Source organism: Octodon degus, unplaced genomic scaffold (genome assembly GCF_000260255.1).
Source record: "Octodon degus isolate 3935 unplaced genomic scaffold, OctDeg1.0 scaffold00024, whole genome shotgun sequence".
In the NCBI taxonomy this organism is placed as follows: domain Eukaryota; kingdom Metazoa; phylum Chordata; class Mammalia; order Rodentia; family Octodontidae; genus Octodon; species Octodon degus.
This window is the reverse complement of record NW_004524600.1, coordinates 10,606,429-10,623,950: the sequence shown is the minus strand read 5'-3', so window position 1 is coordinate 10,623,950 and position 17,522 is coordinate 10,606,429. Positions and strand designations below refer to the sequence as shown.

The 17,522-nt window shown below is 40.5% G+C and overlaps 1 pseudogene; it reads right to left on the bottom strand.

The window, feature by feature from the left end:
* Positions 1–5,806: 5,806 nt before the first annotated feature.
* On the bottom strand, positions 5,807–6,434 carry LOC105741810 (annotated as a pseudogene).
* Positions 6,435–17,522: the final 11,088 nt, after the last annotated feature.

Below are 17,522 nucleotides of genomic sequence, written 5' to 3'. Positions count from 1 at the left end.
TCTATTTATTATCTATTTATTTATTATTATTTATTATTTATTTATTATTTATTTATTTTCTATTTATTATTTATTTATTTTTATTATTTATTTATTTTTATTTGGTACAGGGTCTCACTGCACAGCTTGGACTCATAGTGATCCCCCTGTCTCAGCCTTCCCAGTGCTGGGATTACAGGCATGGGATCACAGGTTCCAGTGGTTGGCACGGTTCACCCAGCTCAGTGTGTGGTACCTGGGATCCCTGTGCTTGCCTGGCAGGTGCTTAGACTGCCGAGCGATCTCCCCAGCCCCAGGGCTCCCCTCTTAAAGTGTCTGGCAATTATCCATGCTGCCACAGTGGGACCAGGCTTCTAGAACATGAAATTTTGGGGGTCACACTCAAGCCAAATCCAAACCATTGCACAATGGAAATAGAGTTGGGAAGATATAGAGGCTTTCTTCTCATAATGAAACGTAAATTATCATGATTTCGAGTAGATAATTTATAGTACCCAAAATATGAAAGACACCAAGGAGCCAAAGTGTGTATCCCAACTAATGCCTGTATCACAACCATCACAGTGACAACTATTATTGCTAATTTCTTGGGTAGCCTTCCAGGCATAACTGTCCCCCCCGAAAAAGTCCATCGCCTCCTTTTTGCATATATTTGATAGCATACAATGTATGCTTTTGTAAGCCAAGTATGACTCCCTAACAATGTTTAATGAGCATTCCCAACACAGTACTGTCTTTTGCTTAAAAAAATTAAAAAAAATAAACACTGCGGATATTCTATTGCTTGCCTGTGCCATAAATTATTTAACCAGTAGTACCCTCTAGATAGTCATTAAGGATTTTTTAAAATTTTTTGTTGGCAAAAAAATGTTTCATTCCTGTGCATATATTTTTTTGGCCCATGTGTATTTGTATTCATCAGATGAACTGCTAGAATAAGTCACCAGATGAAAGAGGTGTGTTGTTTATTAGCTCTTTTTGTCTACAGAAGTCAGACCAATCTGCCTGTTCATAATCTGCCTGGAAGAGCTGAACGCCCCAAGCTGCCCTCCAGGCACAGCTGTTTTCATTGCAGTTTAATTTGTTTTTCTCCTATGTAGAAGTGGTTTAAGATCTTTTTATGTGTATAACAACTGTTTGATTTCTTTTGGTTAAAAATTTTCATTTAGATTTCAATAAAACTTTGACTACTTTTTTTTTCTTTGACCACTTTTAGAAGATTCCTGGTTTCTTTTTTAGACTGTGAGAATTGTCCAACTTGATCTTTCAGATAAACTTCAGAAAATGAAACTTTGAGTCTACTTGCCCTTTCAGATAATGTTTGGCTAGTGTTGATCATCAAGGTAGCCTTTAGGAAGAAATCCCTTGTGTGTGTATTTACTATAAAGAAATATTTAAAAGTGAAGTTAGCCATGCAGCTCAGTGACAGAGTATGAGCTTAGCATTTATGAGGCCTTGAGTTCAGTCCCTGATACTGCAAAAAAACAAAGAGAAGAGAAATGAAAGAGGATGAGAGGGGAAGAGAGGAAAGAGGAGAGGAGAGGAAAGGGAAGAGGAGAGGAAAAAGAGAGAGAAAGAAAAAACAGTCTGGCATGTTAGCACAAGGTCCTGGCTTCAATCCTCAGTACTGCAAAAAAATAACATAAAAACATAAACAATTTTGGAAATTGATATGTGATACATACTTAAGAGTTTTTTCAATGAAAAAATGAAGGATGGGTGGATGAATGGATAGATGGATGGATGGATGGATGGATGGATGGATGGATGGATGGAAACTGGTATGGCAATGGAAAAGAAGTTTCACTTCTCAAGTATATTTTCTTGCTGAAGCAAACAAATTACCAAATTTGATAATGATAGCAGGTGGGAAGCTTTGATTGAAAGAGAAAATATGCTCAACTAAAAGCTACTGCAAAGTGCTAACGTGTGGTCCCAGCAGGGTTTATTCAGCAGCCCAAGGCAGGCATTCTTCAGGGCTGCCCTCATTTCCTCCTCGGGACTGCACTCACCTCATTATGAAGTTTCAGATTAAGGGAATTTCTTCTCCAAAACCTCTTTTTCCATAGAGAAACATTTTCTCAGAACCCCTTCCTTAGTATACTTGACCCAGTTGTCTCATCCACCAGCATTGGGTCACAGGCCCAGCCCTAAGCCATTCATTGGCTAAGAGATAAAGATTCAGCACAGTTGCTTTAGAAAGACGTTCTTTCATGCATTAAGGATGGTGGGGTCCTGTCCTCCTTCCCTGAGCTCATCACTGCTTCCATCTGAACAGACTCAGAGCTCCCTGTGCAAAGAAGGGTGGGGAGGAAAGTTAGCGCCAAGTGGGCATTGGCTGTCAGATGTTCCAGGATAACTTGCTATACCAGAGTGGTGTATGGGATAGAAAAGAGGTGATGTTGATTAATAAATCCCTGGGGGGACTATGGGTGGGTAAAAGATGGCTCTACCATACTTTTCTAAAGAGAATGTGTACTTTAGCATAACAGTAGCCAGCTGTACATCTCAGCTGCTGTACTGGGAGAACAAAGGGAACATCTTGGTGTTCACCCACAGCAAGGCATGTGCATCTGTGTAAGCAGGTAGGTTTCACCCACGTCACGCATTGTCACATTTGTGTGTATTCATAATTTTCTATTAAATGTTTGACTTTGATATTTTTGTAGCATTAGTCCAATTCAATACAATATTGCATCAAAATCTGCTTGTAAAAGTGGGAGAAGTCTGAAAGTGAGCCCTCAGGTAACTCCATTACTAATGATGACTTGGCTCCAGGAAGCTAAACAAGTTAGCAAGACAGGGAGGTACAGAATGAAGACCTTGATTCAGATGAGAAAGCAAACAGCTATGTAAATAAGTATCTGACTAGTCAAAATTCTACAAAGTAGCCATGCATAACTGAATGGCCCAACAATAGAACTAGGCCAGAAAATGTTATTAGATTCTTGCTAGGAATGAAACCTACGGGATGGAATGCCATCACTGTGATTCAGTGTTGGAAATTGTAATGGATAATAGGCTACAAGATGTTTTCAAATGCACTAATAATGAAATACAAGTAAAATATTCCATATGCATGGAAAATACACTTCTTGTAACATCTCACTGTCTGAACTAAAGGTTTTCCCAGGAGGACTTTATCATTCTAATCAGAAAAATCCAAAGGATGTATGGAGAAGTGACAGATGTGGTATGGAGATTTTCATAACAATAATGACATTAAAAAAATTTGGTTTCCTTCAAAATAGCCTATACTTTGATGACAAAAAGGACTGACAAAGAAAGAAAAAAAAACCTGACAATTTGGCTCACTGTTGCTCACTATTTGAAATATTTTGTTTTGAAATGTCAAGGAATTTATACACTGTTCTGAATGTACAACAATTGACAAAAAGCTTACATCATATCATAATTGTTAAGCTTTCAATATGGCATAAATATATATGCTCTAGTAGATGTTAAGTCATTTTTAAAATTTATTTATTTATTTGGTATAGGGACTCAATACACAGGTCAGACTTGTAGTGATCCTACTGTCTCAGCCTCCCCAGCAGTTTTGGTAGCTGGCACAGCACACCTGGGGTTCTTGGGTCAGCACGGCATCCAGTACCAGGGATCAAACCCGGGTCCTTGTGCTTGCCCAGCAGGTGCTTAGACTTCCAAGCTATCTCCCCAGCCCTGTTAAGATATTTTGTACCTTGAGTTTAGAAATTTATCCTGGAACTCAACCAGAGGGTCTTTATTCTTACAGTAATAAAGCACATGATGTTGTGAACAGACCTGTTGAATCTATTTCCAAAAGCAACCCAAATGTCACATTTGGCAACTGGTCCACTAGCTACTCATTGATGTTACACTTGCTAAAAGAACACCAACTGACCATTATAGGAACTGTTTCCAAGAACAAGCTGAGATTCCTGAAAGAAATGTTGCAAGTTCACAACAGAGAAATGTATAGTACAATCTTTGAATTTCAGAAAAACATAACATTGGCTTCCTATATAGCAAAGAGAAAGTAGTATTGGTACTGTCAACATTACACCATGATGATAACATTGATCATAAAGCTGGGTTTGGTAGTACACAACTGTAATCCCAGCATTTGAGTGGCTGACTCAGGAGTATTTTATAAATTGAAAGTCAGAGTACGCTACATAGTGAGTTCAAGGACAGCCTAGACTACATAATAAAAACCTGTCTCAAAAACAAACAAAAAAGACAGATAGTAAATCTTCAACACAAAATAAGCCAAATATGGTAACATTTTACAACAAAATGAAAGATGAAATAGAATGAGTTAATAAGTTATGCAACAACTATGATGTCACTCACTGGCAACACGGAGTGTTAGTCAATGATTGTGTTTTACTCAAACCTAAATATATTATTTGCATAAATAATTTCATAGTTTACAAAGAAAATAACAAGCACAAAATATTAAAGAGAACATTCTTAGGGAATTGGAATGGAAATTGATAAATGATCAATGACAACAGGAAAATAACAATATGTATCTGCCCAAAGAACTCTGCAGAAGAATTGTGGAGCAGACCAGTGACAGACCAGTGAAACATTACTTTTTTTTTTCTTTCTTTTTTTTTTGTAATGGGGATTGAACCCAGGACCTTATGTTTGCCAGGCAGGTGTTTATACCATGAAGCTATCTCTCTGGCAGACCAGTGAAATATTACAAAAACCTCCTAAGAAAATGTCCTGGTAAAAGCTAAGACATTTTACACACTGAATTTAGCAATTTATCCTGGAGCTCAATCACAGAATCTTTATTCTTGCAGGAATAAGCTATATGATGCCATGAACATGAAAGAAAACAGGAAGACCAGCAAGATTATCAAGTATGTCCAGCCAAAGAAGACAGGAAAACAAAGCGCATGTGCTGTCGGTGTAAGCAACATGTAGGTATAAGGAGCACGATGTTTCTATGTGTGAAAACCGCCTGAGGAGTTTCTATTGTATTTTCCTGGTAGTTCACAAAAGAATTTATTTCTGTAGATTGTGTAAGCAGGTAACAGTTGCCGTTGAAAATGTCGATGTTTATTCTAAACACCTGTTACGTATTAAAATTTAAATATTTTATTATATTAATATTTTCCTATTTAGTATGCATTTTTAATATTATAGAATTCAAAAAAATGAAATTAATTATTCACCAACAAGAATACTTTTTTGGGGTGGTAAATTGTAATTTTTTTTGGAAAATAAATATGCAACTTGGAATGGATTTGAGGCAAATTGTGCGATAAGCAGATTTTTTTTTAAAGTGGCTGAACAAAGTTTAAAAAGCAAGTATTATTATTATTTTATTATTAAAAACATGTTTCTGGTACAAGACCCGCAGTACAAAAAATAATGTACAAGTACCTGGATAATACACCTGTTTTGCAGTAGTGCAACTTTTAAGTACATATTGACTGTATGTAGCCACACAGAGTTACAGCTCCACACTTCAACAACAACATGCTAACAATTCCTAGGAAAACTACTTTAAAAAAAGGCATAACCCAGATGTTCCCTCATTTGACCAACTCCATCTAAGTTTAGATGTGCAGAAAGGCTTAGATACATCCAGAGTGAGCCACATGCAACATGTTACTTGATCAATTTTCTAAAATAAGGTTTCAGGACAATGACAGTAAGATAAGGGAAGAAAACAGGGAGGAATGAAGTCCTAATTAGAATACATGCATATTTTTTGACAGTAGGGGGAAACCTTTTACAGATAAGTTACAAACAAAGAAAAGGCAAACAAATTTGTACAAGAAATTTAACAGTCTGTACAATGCCTTCACTTTGCTGTCATCATTTGTGCAAACTCTTCGTAGTTTACTTGGCCATTACCACCAATATCCGCTTCTCCGATCATTTCATCAACCTCTTCATTTGTTGAATTTTCTCCAAGGTTTATCATCACAAGGCGAAGCTCTGCTGCCCTAGTATAACCATCACTATCCTTATCAAATACATGGAATGGGGCTGGGGAGATGGCTCAGTAGAATAAGCGCTTGCCTGGCAAGCCCAAACGCCTGAGTTCAATCCCTGGTTCAAAAAAAAAAAAAAAAATACATGGAATTCTTCTCTAATTCCTTCCTCACTGTCTGTGTGTTTCACTTTTCTTGTCATCATTGTCAGAAACTCAGGGAAGTCAATTGTACCATTACCATCCGCACCTACTTCATTAATCATGTCCTGCAACTCTGCTTCTGTGGGATTCCGCCCCAGAGACCTCATTAGGGTTCCCAGCTCCTTTGTTGTTATAGTTCCATCACCATCCTTGTCAAATAGTGAAAAAGCTTCTTTGAATTCTGCAGTCTGCTCTTCAGTCAGTTGGTCAGCTATGCTGCAAGCGCTGCTGGTTTCCGAGACTTAAACACCAAACCGCTCAACTCACTCGCTCCACTCGGACTAAATTTTTTTTTTTTTTTCAAAACCGGGGATTGAACTCAGGCCCTTGAGCTTGCCAGCGAAGCACTCATTCTACTGAGCCATCTCCCTGTCCCAACAGGAATACTTTTAAAAAATAAATATGGCTGTTATACATCCCATAGAATGTGCCTTTCAAAAAATTCTCCATCATGCCCCCAGGGAAACAACTATCTTTTCCACAGTGTAGGAAGTTCTGAATTTTATTAGAGAAGCTCTGTTCTTCTAGAGAATGCTGTTCTAACCCTTCTGGTTACTGCTTGAGAAAAAAAAATTTTTTTGAGAAAATGAGAAACTGGAGACATAAGTCTAGCTAAGATTGGCTATAGGAAAGGGACTGCTCTGAGTTAGAGCTGCTTGGCAGCAAGAAGAGAGGAAGGCTCGGAAATTCTGAGAGCAGTGACCTCTGACATTGACTTTCAAGTTTTCATTTTCTACAGTAAAGTGCTCTTCTAGTAGGTGGCTTTGAATGTTCAGCAAATTTTATCAACTGCAGCCCATGCTAGTTTTATATCAGCAGCACCTTGGGAAAAACCAGGAGCCCAAGGGAAGGAAGACTGGGAAGAGCAATCTGAAACAGCTATCTTAGAACAGCAAGAAGTTCGCAGGCAATGGAAATCCATGGACATAGGAGGTAAATGAGGAACTCCCAGGAGCTGGGTGATTGGAGAGAAATGGGCAGTGATTTGTAATGTGTATAAAATTTGCTTTTTAAATGATGAGGATGTTCCAAAGTTGGACAGTAGTGATACTTGTACAATTCTGTAAATATACAAAAGACTTTAATGATCGCACTTTTAAATGAACAAGTTTTATGAGTTCTAATTTATATTTTAATTATTGTAATTCCATTATAAACCTGTTTTTTAAAAAGCGATCAGCGCAGGGCCTGAAGCAGGAAGTAATCAGTAGCACTGCGCAATAGAAAGCAGCAGAGGGAGTATGCTCCAAGAATTCTGAGAAACCTAGAGACAGTCTGTATTTTCACTATTCAAGATGAAGAGGTGAAAGCGTAAGTTGAATATGAAAGGAGACTGACCCAGAAAGTTGGCGAGCATGAGGACACTTGGTCATGATTGCAGTTGAATCCCTGAGTGTGTTCTGCTTCTCATAGTCCCAACTGCTCTCTTGGTCTCTCAGCCCTTACAGAAAATGATTCTCTCTCTCTGTCTCTCTCTCTCTCTCTCTCTCTCTCTCTCTCTCTCTCTCTCTCTCTCATTACTTCCATAATTAAGACCGTGTCTCTCACTTCTGAGGACAACAGATAGGAGTTAGGACAAACCCGGGTCTTCACTGAGCGGCGCACCTCACAAGCCCTGGGCCTGCTCAGCGCTGCTCCCACCACCTCCAGCTGCACAGTGCAGTCCTACTGCTCCTCTCCCAGAGGCAGAGCAGCATGGTGTGAAGATGGTTCGTAGAGAATCCCACACTTCCATGTCACTACGAAGGGACAGGACCTAGGGTAAGTGACTAAGCCTCTCCATACCTCAGAGTGGCCTTTGTATGAGTGGAATAATGTGAACGCCAACCTGTCATGAGAATGAAATGTCAAACCTCTGGATCCGTACCCACCTGGCAAAGACAAAGCATTATAAAAACAAGTGTTAATGAATGGCAAGGGCTACCAACACACCTCCAAAATGCCAGAAGGTGATGCCAAGGACATCAAAGCTTTTAAGGAATCTTCAAAACAAACACTGGATACAGCCATTAGTGTATCCAGCAACACAAGATACCTAAGAGCATCTAAGGCAAAGACTCATGTGGAAGACCTACCTGGCCCTAAAGAAATAAGCCAAACACCAGACCATACTGAAGGGCAGATAACTGATGTTCATAGCCCAAAGGGCACTCTACAGAAAATACTTGACAGCATAAAGATTTGAACACTTTTAGAAGGGTTCCTAGGGTCCCTAAAGAAAAACCCATAGATTTGGTGGACACCAAAGGTCCTGTAGCATCACAAAATGTAAGTAACACATGGTTAGTCCCCCAGTTGAAACCTATAAAAAAACACAGGATCCAGGAGTATGTGTTCTGTGATGACCCCACAGGGGCCAATAAAGAAGAATTGGGTTCACAATAAGCAGAGTGCTACTCCCAGGGAGACACAAGTCATGCAAGAATTGTTATAGATAGAATTGAACTTGTGAAAGAACAGGACAACTACATAAAATCTATCAAAAAGGAACAAGACTGTAGTCCAGGCATGGTGGCACACACCTGTAATCCTAGCACTAGGGAGGCAGAAATCAGGAGGATCACTATGAGTCCAAGTCTGAGCTGCATAGTGAAACCCTGTGCGCGCGTGGGCATGCGCATGCACACACACACACACACACACACACACACACACACACACGATGAGAAAGACTCAGCTACTCCAATAAGGGAAAGTCCTTATGCACCAGACACCAAAATAAAACTGATGTAAACCAGCAAAGACTTGAAATGCCTACATCAGAAAAGGCCAAAATAAAGAGACATGAAAAGAAGACCATGAAGACATCTGAAGAGATAGAGCAACAGACACAGATGATGGAACTGGGGAAGCTACATCTGAGGGCAAAGTCAGTGGAAACAGGATGTACTTGAGATCTGGACGACAGACTAAGAACTCTGGCTTCACATAGCAGAAGAGGATGTAAAGGAGAAGAGCGTGGATATCCCTGTGGAGAATCAGAAAGAGAAAGACGTAACCAAAACTTCAGACACTGTGACTCTGAGATCCAGAAGGGCTAGAATTCAGTCAGAATCAAACACTCTGGAGAGTGACTCTGAGCCAAGAATAACTTGAGGTATAAGAGACATGCAGAAAATCCAAAGAAGTTACACACCTATAATATTCAATAACAGAACTTTAAAAAAATGGGGTATAACTATGAATGTCCATTTTGTATCTGTGTATTCAAAGTGGTTGGGATAGATATACAGTTGCATTCTCTTAATGAATAGAATGATTTGTTCCAGTGGTGTTTGTAAATAGGATCACAATTCCGCATCTTGTACAGCAATTAACCACTAAGAAGAATATATGCAGTGTATTATTTGTTGAAACTGTACTTCTGATTTGATTTGAAACTGTCTCATTGCTGTTTATCAATAAAACTTTGAAAAAAAAAAAGAAAATCCAAAGAAGGAGAAGGATGTCGTGGACACCAAGAAAATAAGAACCAGAGGTCATTTGAACATTGAAATATTCAACAAATAAGCTTAAGAAATAAAAATATAATATTTTAGCCATAAGTTCTAGTTTAATTTTTATCATTAATGTCAAAGAGAACTCTGTAATTATATCAGTGTATTAAGGGAAGAAGCCTTAGACTCTTTCAGCTTTTCATCTACATGATAGCCACCATCTTGCCTACTAGATGGTTCTGGCTTGCATTCCAAATTCTGCCCCATAAAGTCCTGAAGATAGCAGTCAGCTGGGCACCTGGTGCCAGGCACTGATGAGACCTGGACTGTTTCTTAGCTGACCTCTGATGTGTTGAGAGTTCTTTACAAAGCCCACACACCACACCTACCTTTATCTAGCATAGTGTGGAAGCCCCGTCCTCTTGTCTTTAATCTAGAAACCCTGTGGTGCTGCTGCCTGAGACAGGCTTATATCCCTCTTGTCCATTAAGTTCCTAATAAATTGCATTCTTTTAAAAAAAAATAAGTGTTAAGTATTATGATTTGTAAGAGTACACAACACACAGCACTCACCAAGCTCCAGTGAATCCATCCAGCGTGAGTATAGGAATCAATTCAATTATAAACTAAAGAAGGCAGAAAGTAAAATCATGAACTCTTTGAAGCCGCTAGGTGATACCTTCCATCTGGAAACTTTCAAAGGACCCGAGAGGAGCATCTATCTAATCCCAGGTTAGGCATATGCGGCAATAGTGAAATAAGTGGTGTGATGGAAAATCGAAAACAAAGCAAACAGATAAGCCAGGGTGGTGGTACACACTGTAATCCCAGCACTCAGGAAACTGGGCAGGAAGATTGCTAGTTCAAATCCAATCAGCTATATAGTGAGTTCAAGGCCAGGGTGGACTTCATAGAGACCAGGTCTTGAAAAAGCAAAGCAAACAAACACCCTCTTTTGGTCCTTCACCCATCTCTGTTTGGTGGCAGTCATTAATTTATGTTTGTGTCACTTAAGACTCTGGGTTGCAAGTGTCAGAAGACCAACTGAAAATGGCTCAAGCAAATAAAAACCAAAACAGCAAAACACTTTGCCTATATAGCTAAAAATCTGAGGGACAAGGATAGTATGATCTTAAGTTGTAAATCAGCTTAATACAGAGCTAATAATATCACCAATCTCTCTCTCTCTCTCTCTCTCTCTCTCTCTCTCTCTCTCTCTCTCTCTCTCCCATCCCTCTACCTCTCCCTCCCTCTCCTCCTCTTCCTCTTCTTCCTCTTTCTCCCCTCCCTCATCCCCTACTCTATGTTGTTTCTTTTCTATTATACCTGTTTCAGTTGCCAACATGCAACAACACAGCTGCTTCACCACACCCACCCTATTCGACCCTCCACATTTGGTTCGTCTAGTAAGAAAACCAAAACCAAAGGTTAAGCCTTGCCCAAAGCATCCTCACAGGACTTTGGCTCTGGACAGGTCCCAGGAACATCCGTGAAGCAATCTGGGTAGTGAAGTGAAGAAAATGCTTTGGCTGTACTAGCTGATCTTGCATCCTGAGAATGAAGGAAGATAGTCAACTCCCTGTGAACCATGCAAGCTCAGAGTGGGAGGGGATGGCTCCCAGGAGGATTGGTGATTCCAGTTTATTAGTCATGCATCTTAATAATCTATTGTACTCTATTGTATTCAAGGGCTTTCTTTTGAAACCTGCTGTTTTATCTCAGGAGTAGGACAAAACAGATGGGGAGAGAAATAGATCCAGAATTAAAAGTACCACTTATGCATGTAATGGGGGAGGGAACAAAGAGGGGGTCCAGCCTGGAAGCCCTAACATGGTATCTAGAGACCAGCAATCATCACTGGGAGGTTCAATGAAAATTACAGATCTCATAGTAGCAAGCTCAAACACGGTAAAAGAAAATTTGGAAGTAGGAGAAACTTAAGCAGAAGTAAATTACACCAAGACAGAGAAGGAAAATTAATACCAACTACAAATGCCTTGGCACACGCCAGAACTTTTGCTCATGACAGACACAGATTCCAGGGGCATCCACAGCCACATCATGTAGTTCCAGGTGCTCTTATTTTCTTTTAGAACTACATTATAATTCTGTCTTTGTTATTTTCTTGTTTCTGAGACAAAATACCTATCACCCCAAAGAAGGAAAGATTTATTAAGGGAGGAAAGATTCATTTAGCTCATAGTTTGTAGAGGTTTCAGGATATAGTCAGCCAGCTCCATGGCAGGATGGCACGGCAGAAAGGTGGCCCAGAGGAGAAACAGTTCATAGTGGGAAAAAGATAGCAAAGCAAGGAAGCAAGTTTCAATACAAGTCTATTTCTATCCCTATATTGTATCTAAGCTATTAGAATTTAGGCAGTGCCGAACTAACTAGTAGCTTGATATAGCAATGACTACCCATTAATTCCAGCATTCTCAACTCTAGCATTCATTGCACTGTGACTCAATCACACACTCAAGGTTCACCTCTGAAAAACAGCTTTACCTAGGACTACATGAGGCTTTGGGATGACATCTAAAGCTAAGTTACAACTTTTTGTCCCCGGCCTTCCAATACTTATGCACCTTCCTTTATGCAAAAGACATTTAATACATCTCCAAGAGTTGCCAAAGTCCTAACCAGTTTAGCATTGCTGAAAAGCCCGAGTCCAAGGACTGCTCTGAGATTTAAGGCAAACTCTTACCTGCAAGTCTCCGTAAAAACAAAAAGAAAGTTGAACACTTCCAACATTCAATGAGACAAGATAGACATTACCATCCCAAAAGATACTAATAGGGAAACAACAGAATGGAACCAAAGCAAGTCCAAACTCCAGCCAGGCAAATATTAAATTCTGTAGTTCCAGGCCAGAATCTGAGGCACTCTGTGGCAACACGTAAACTCCAAAGGAATTAGGAGGGCTCTCCCCTATAGTGGTTTCAGTAGTTGTGGCTCCTATGGCTTCCCTTTTGGGCCAGCTCTGATTCCTCCTTACAGTATCCTTCAGGTGATCCGCATTCCTGGGTTGTCCAAAATTTTGGTGTCTACACTGTACCTTCAGCTTTACACTCATAGCTTCACACACTGCCCTCTCAGGAGCACCCAGCCTGGCTCTCCAGACCTTCTTTTGTGATCTGGATGGAAGTCGTTGTAACCCCACAACTCTTGCATTACGTATCCACATAAAACAGCAACACATGAATGACACCAAGGTCTGCTGGCAAGTGGAATAGTAACCTTCTGTCTTGGTTATCCGAATGGAATGCCTATGAGCTAAATCCCAAGGAACAACTTCCCTAGGTCACTGCCATTCTGGAACATGGTGCTCTGGGACTTTTTTCTCAAAGCAAAATCTTTCATATTTGCAATTCTGAGGTTTCAAAGGCTGGAGTTCTGCTGGTTCTTATGATGTCCTCAGGCTGTCTTTCCTGTTGTCTTCTGAAATACTTGGTTTTTTCTTGCTAGTATTTTCAGTGACCAATTTCTCCTCTCTTCCATTTTTGCAAGCTACAACTTTACTGGAACTTTCTGGTCAAATTGGAAATTGTTTTTGTTTTGTTTTATGTGTTTAATACAGGATCTATAGGGTCTCGCAGATCAGACTCATAGTGATTCTCTTATTTTCAGCCTCCCAAGTGCTGGGATTACAGGCGCACACCACCACTCCCAATCTCAGTCACCATCTCAGTACACCCTGGGTGTGGGGATGGCACAGCACGCTGGAGATCAAAGCCCAGTCCCTGCATCTGCCTAAGCAGGTGCTTTAATTCACTGAGCTATCAAGCCAGCCCCTCACTATGTTTTAGATTATTATCCTGTGATCTTTGTTCTTGATTCTCAACATAAATCTTACTTACAGCTCCTAATAGTAGTCATGCCTAAGCATTAGACTGTTTTGAAATTTCTTCTGCAAAATTAGTTATCTTAGTCTCAGACAAAGTCTCTGGACATTAGCAAAATGCAGACACACTTACTGCCACACCATAACAAACATGTTCTGGAGTCTAACACCCAATTCAGTCCTTCTCCCAGGAGAAACCTCCTGAAGCTGGTCTTTGTTGGCATCATTTTTATCAGCATTCTAGTCCTCTGAGCTCTGAATCTCCTAGCAAGTAAAGCCTAAAGCTTTCCACAGGCATTTTTCAGTTAGTATCTCTGAATCTTTCTTAACTCTTTCTACAATCCAGACCCAAAGGCTCTTGAACCACATGATCAGGTATAATCATAGCAAAGACCCCACTTCTGCTACCAATTTCTATCTTAATTACTTTTCTCATTGCTGAGACAAAATCCCCAATGCCCAAATTAAAAGAAAGGAAAAGTTGAGCTGGGGAGATAGTGTGGTAGTCTAAGCACCTGCCTGGCAAGCACAAAGACCCAGATTTGATCCCCATTACTACATGCTATGCTGGCCCTAGAACCCTAGGTGTGCTGTGCTGGCCACCAAAACAGATCATAGTGGGGCACACCTATAATCCCAGTGCTACGGAAGCTGACACAGGAGGATCACTGCAAGTCCGAGCTTACTCTGTGAGATCAAGTACCAAATCAATAAATTTTTAAAAAATTTAAAGAAAGAAAAGTGTATTTGGTTCACCATTTGCAGAGGTTTCAGTCCATAGTCAACTGACTCTATGGCAGGGTAGCATGGCAGATAGGCATTGCGGAAGAGAAGCAGTCATAGTGGGCAGAAGGTAGCAAAGCAAGCAAGACTCAAAATATGTCTTTTGTGTCCAGGCTATAAGGATTGGAGCAGTGCTAAACCAATCACTGGGGTGACTTAGTAGTGACCCACCTTTAATCCTAGCACCCTGAATGCTAGTATTGTGCAATGATTCAATCACACATTACTCTAAATTCAGCCACCTCTGAAAAAGCCCTACCTAGAGCTACCTGAGGCCTTGGGAAGACATCTAGACACAAGCCATAACACATACATTTCATAAATGTATCTAACTTCTTTTTACAGTGGTTATTTACAGAAATTGAGCAGGCTCTTCAAGTCTTCATCTAACACTTCTTGTTTTAGCTCCAACATGAAGAAACAAAGTAGAAGTTCTTAATCCAATCCTTACAAGAAAAAAGATGAACAAACTGAAAATCAGTGACTTTTTGTGGACCCTTTCGAGAATGGAAGTGCTGGACATACTGTCATCCCTATGTCTGGGGAGCTAAGTTGAATCCAGAAAGTTACGTTGAAAGCCCCTGAAGTTAAAAATTGGTAGAAGGATTTCAAGCGAAATTCTGGAGATGGAATATGGATTATCATGTGCATGAGAAAATCCCTGGAGGTACAGTGGAGCAGGCACCCACATTGTAGTAGGTTTGATCTCCAGGGACTCCACAGATGGGGAGAAGCTGAGAAATATCCCCTGTGCTCTGGTAGAGAGACAAAGAAGAGTAAGCGCTGACAGATGGGAAAGAGTAATCACAGTGAACTGAGCCCGAAGCGTTTCCATAAAAAGGCCTGCTTTCTAGAGGCAAGGCCCTAGCAGCGTTTAACCTACCTGAAGGAAAGGTGTTCTCCCAGCTCCAAGCCCCTTTATTTTCCTGTCCTACCCAGAGGAAAGGAGAGGCACATAAGAATCACTTGTGAATGAGATGGCCCTGGACACACATTCACTGGAAGACTGACACATGATAGTAAGATTATATAGCCAAGATAATGAATGAATCAACTGAGGTACCCACTGATGGATGAATTGACAAAGAAAATGTGGTACACGTGCTCAGTGGTGCACCATTTATCCATAAAAAATGGAACCTTGTCATTTGTGGCAACATAGACCTTGACAACATTGGGTTATGTGAAATCATCCAGGCGTGTAAAGATAAACACTGCATGTTCATACTCACGTGTGGGTGCTATAAAGGCTGAAAACTTTTATAGTAGAGAGTAGAAGATTGATCACTAGAGGTTAAGAAGCTGGGGGCAGAGGGAGGGGAATGGAGTAACAGGTATCACAAAACAGACAGAAAGCATAACATCTAATGTTCTATAGCACAATATGGTAACTACACTTCACAGCAAAATACATTTTATAAAGAAATAGGAGAGGCTGGGTATGGAGCTCAGTGGTAGATCACTTGCATAGTGTACACAGGCTCTAAGTTCAATATCTAGCACAGCAAAGAGAAAAAGAAAAGCACTAAGTATTAGAATAGACAAATTCAAAGTCTCAACACAAAGCAATGATAAGTGTTTAGGGAGGTGACAGTGCTAATCACCCTGATGTGCTCACCACACATATGTTTATCAAATCATCACACAGTAGCCCATGTATATGTACAATTGCAGTGTGTCAATTTTTAAACTAAAACAAAAATGTAGGCCGTTTCCCCTCCCTACACCTTACCACCACACCAACAGTGCCCTAGGAGAATAAAGCTTGTAGCCGAAAGGGTTGAAAACAATAGGAAGGCAAAACAGGGATGTTGGAGGAATTTAAAGTCTCTAGCACCTACAGCTGCCCAACTTCTAGCCATGTGAAGATGAAACTTCAGACCTAATGGCATCTTTGCCTCAGTTCCTGCTGTACCACGTCTCCTCTCCCTTTCAGCGCTAAAAAGTAATTAGGCATGCTAAGTGGCAAGGAAAAAGCTTGTCTAAAGAGACAAAATAGACCTAGAGTCAGACTCAGCGATGAGGCAGGTTTTGAAATTATCTGATGGAGAATTTTACCTAACTAATGGGTAACTTTAAGAAAGAGTCAAAGAGAAATGCTAGACTAAAAAGCCAAAAGCTAGTGGGCTAGAAATGAAGAGTGTCTTTGATGAGTTCACTGAGAGACTGGATGTGCCCAAGGAATGAAACAGTGAACTTGAAACTAGGTCCATCAAAAATATTCCCAAACTGGAACACAAAAAATTCTTCAGCCATCTAAGGACTTGTAAGGTTTGCCTAGTTTTGTCTTCACGAGTTTTGTTATCGATCACTTTGGAAGTTGGCCCCTGGGACAATACACGGCTACTTTCCTATGACAGCTGGTCTTGCAGGGACTCAGGCCACTGCTCAGCAACTTCCAGCAAAGGCCCACACCACCTCATCTCTCCAGTTTGGGCAGCCATTGCTCCAATGTTCCTGACTGATCTATTCTCAATTAATAAAAGAGTATCAGACAGCTTTTGGAGGGAGAAGCCATGTTCCAGCTGAGAAGTGACTGCTGAATGTAAGGTAGGACCTCTGTCCTGAAGAATTATAAACAGATTGTGAAGGCAGAGACCCAGCTATGTGCACAAGGTAAGGGTGTCACCTCAGGAAGGAGACTCTGAGTCACCAGAAATGAAACACAGAGTCTGGGTCAAGCAAGCAACCATGGGGAATGACTTCCAAAGTCCCATTCAGTGATATACCCCTTCCTGCCTGTCAGGAGGTCACACCAGTGCCCCACGTCAGGGGACCCCAGAGCTGGTCCCAAGGCTCATGTGCTGTGACAGTGGAGGACAGCTTTAGAAGCCAGGCAAGGCCTGCCACCTGTGCGCCTCTGGCAATGTACCCTGGCATTGAAGTGCTACCTGCCCTGCCCTGCAATGTCTTCCTTACTCTGTGCAGAAACTCCCAAGGTTTTTTTAGAATGAAAAGATGTGAGACAACTCCTACTGTTGACCTTCGTGGAATATATATATATATATATACAGAAACTCCCAAGGTTTTTTTAGAATGAAAAGATGTGAGACAACTCCTACTGTTGACCTTCGTGGAATATATATATATATATATATATATATATTTTAGTAGAGGATCTAATATATATATATATATATATATATATATATATATATATATTAGTAAAGAATCTGTAGGGCCTCACTACACAGATCTGACTCATAGTGATCCTCCTGTTTTCAGCCTTCCAAGCACTGGGATTACAGGCGCAGACCATCACACCCAGTTTCAGTTGCAAGCTCAGTGTATCCTGGGGGTGGGGGGCAGCACAGCACAT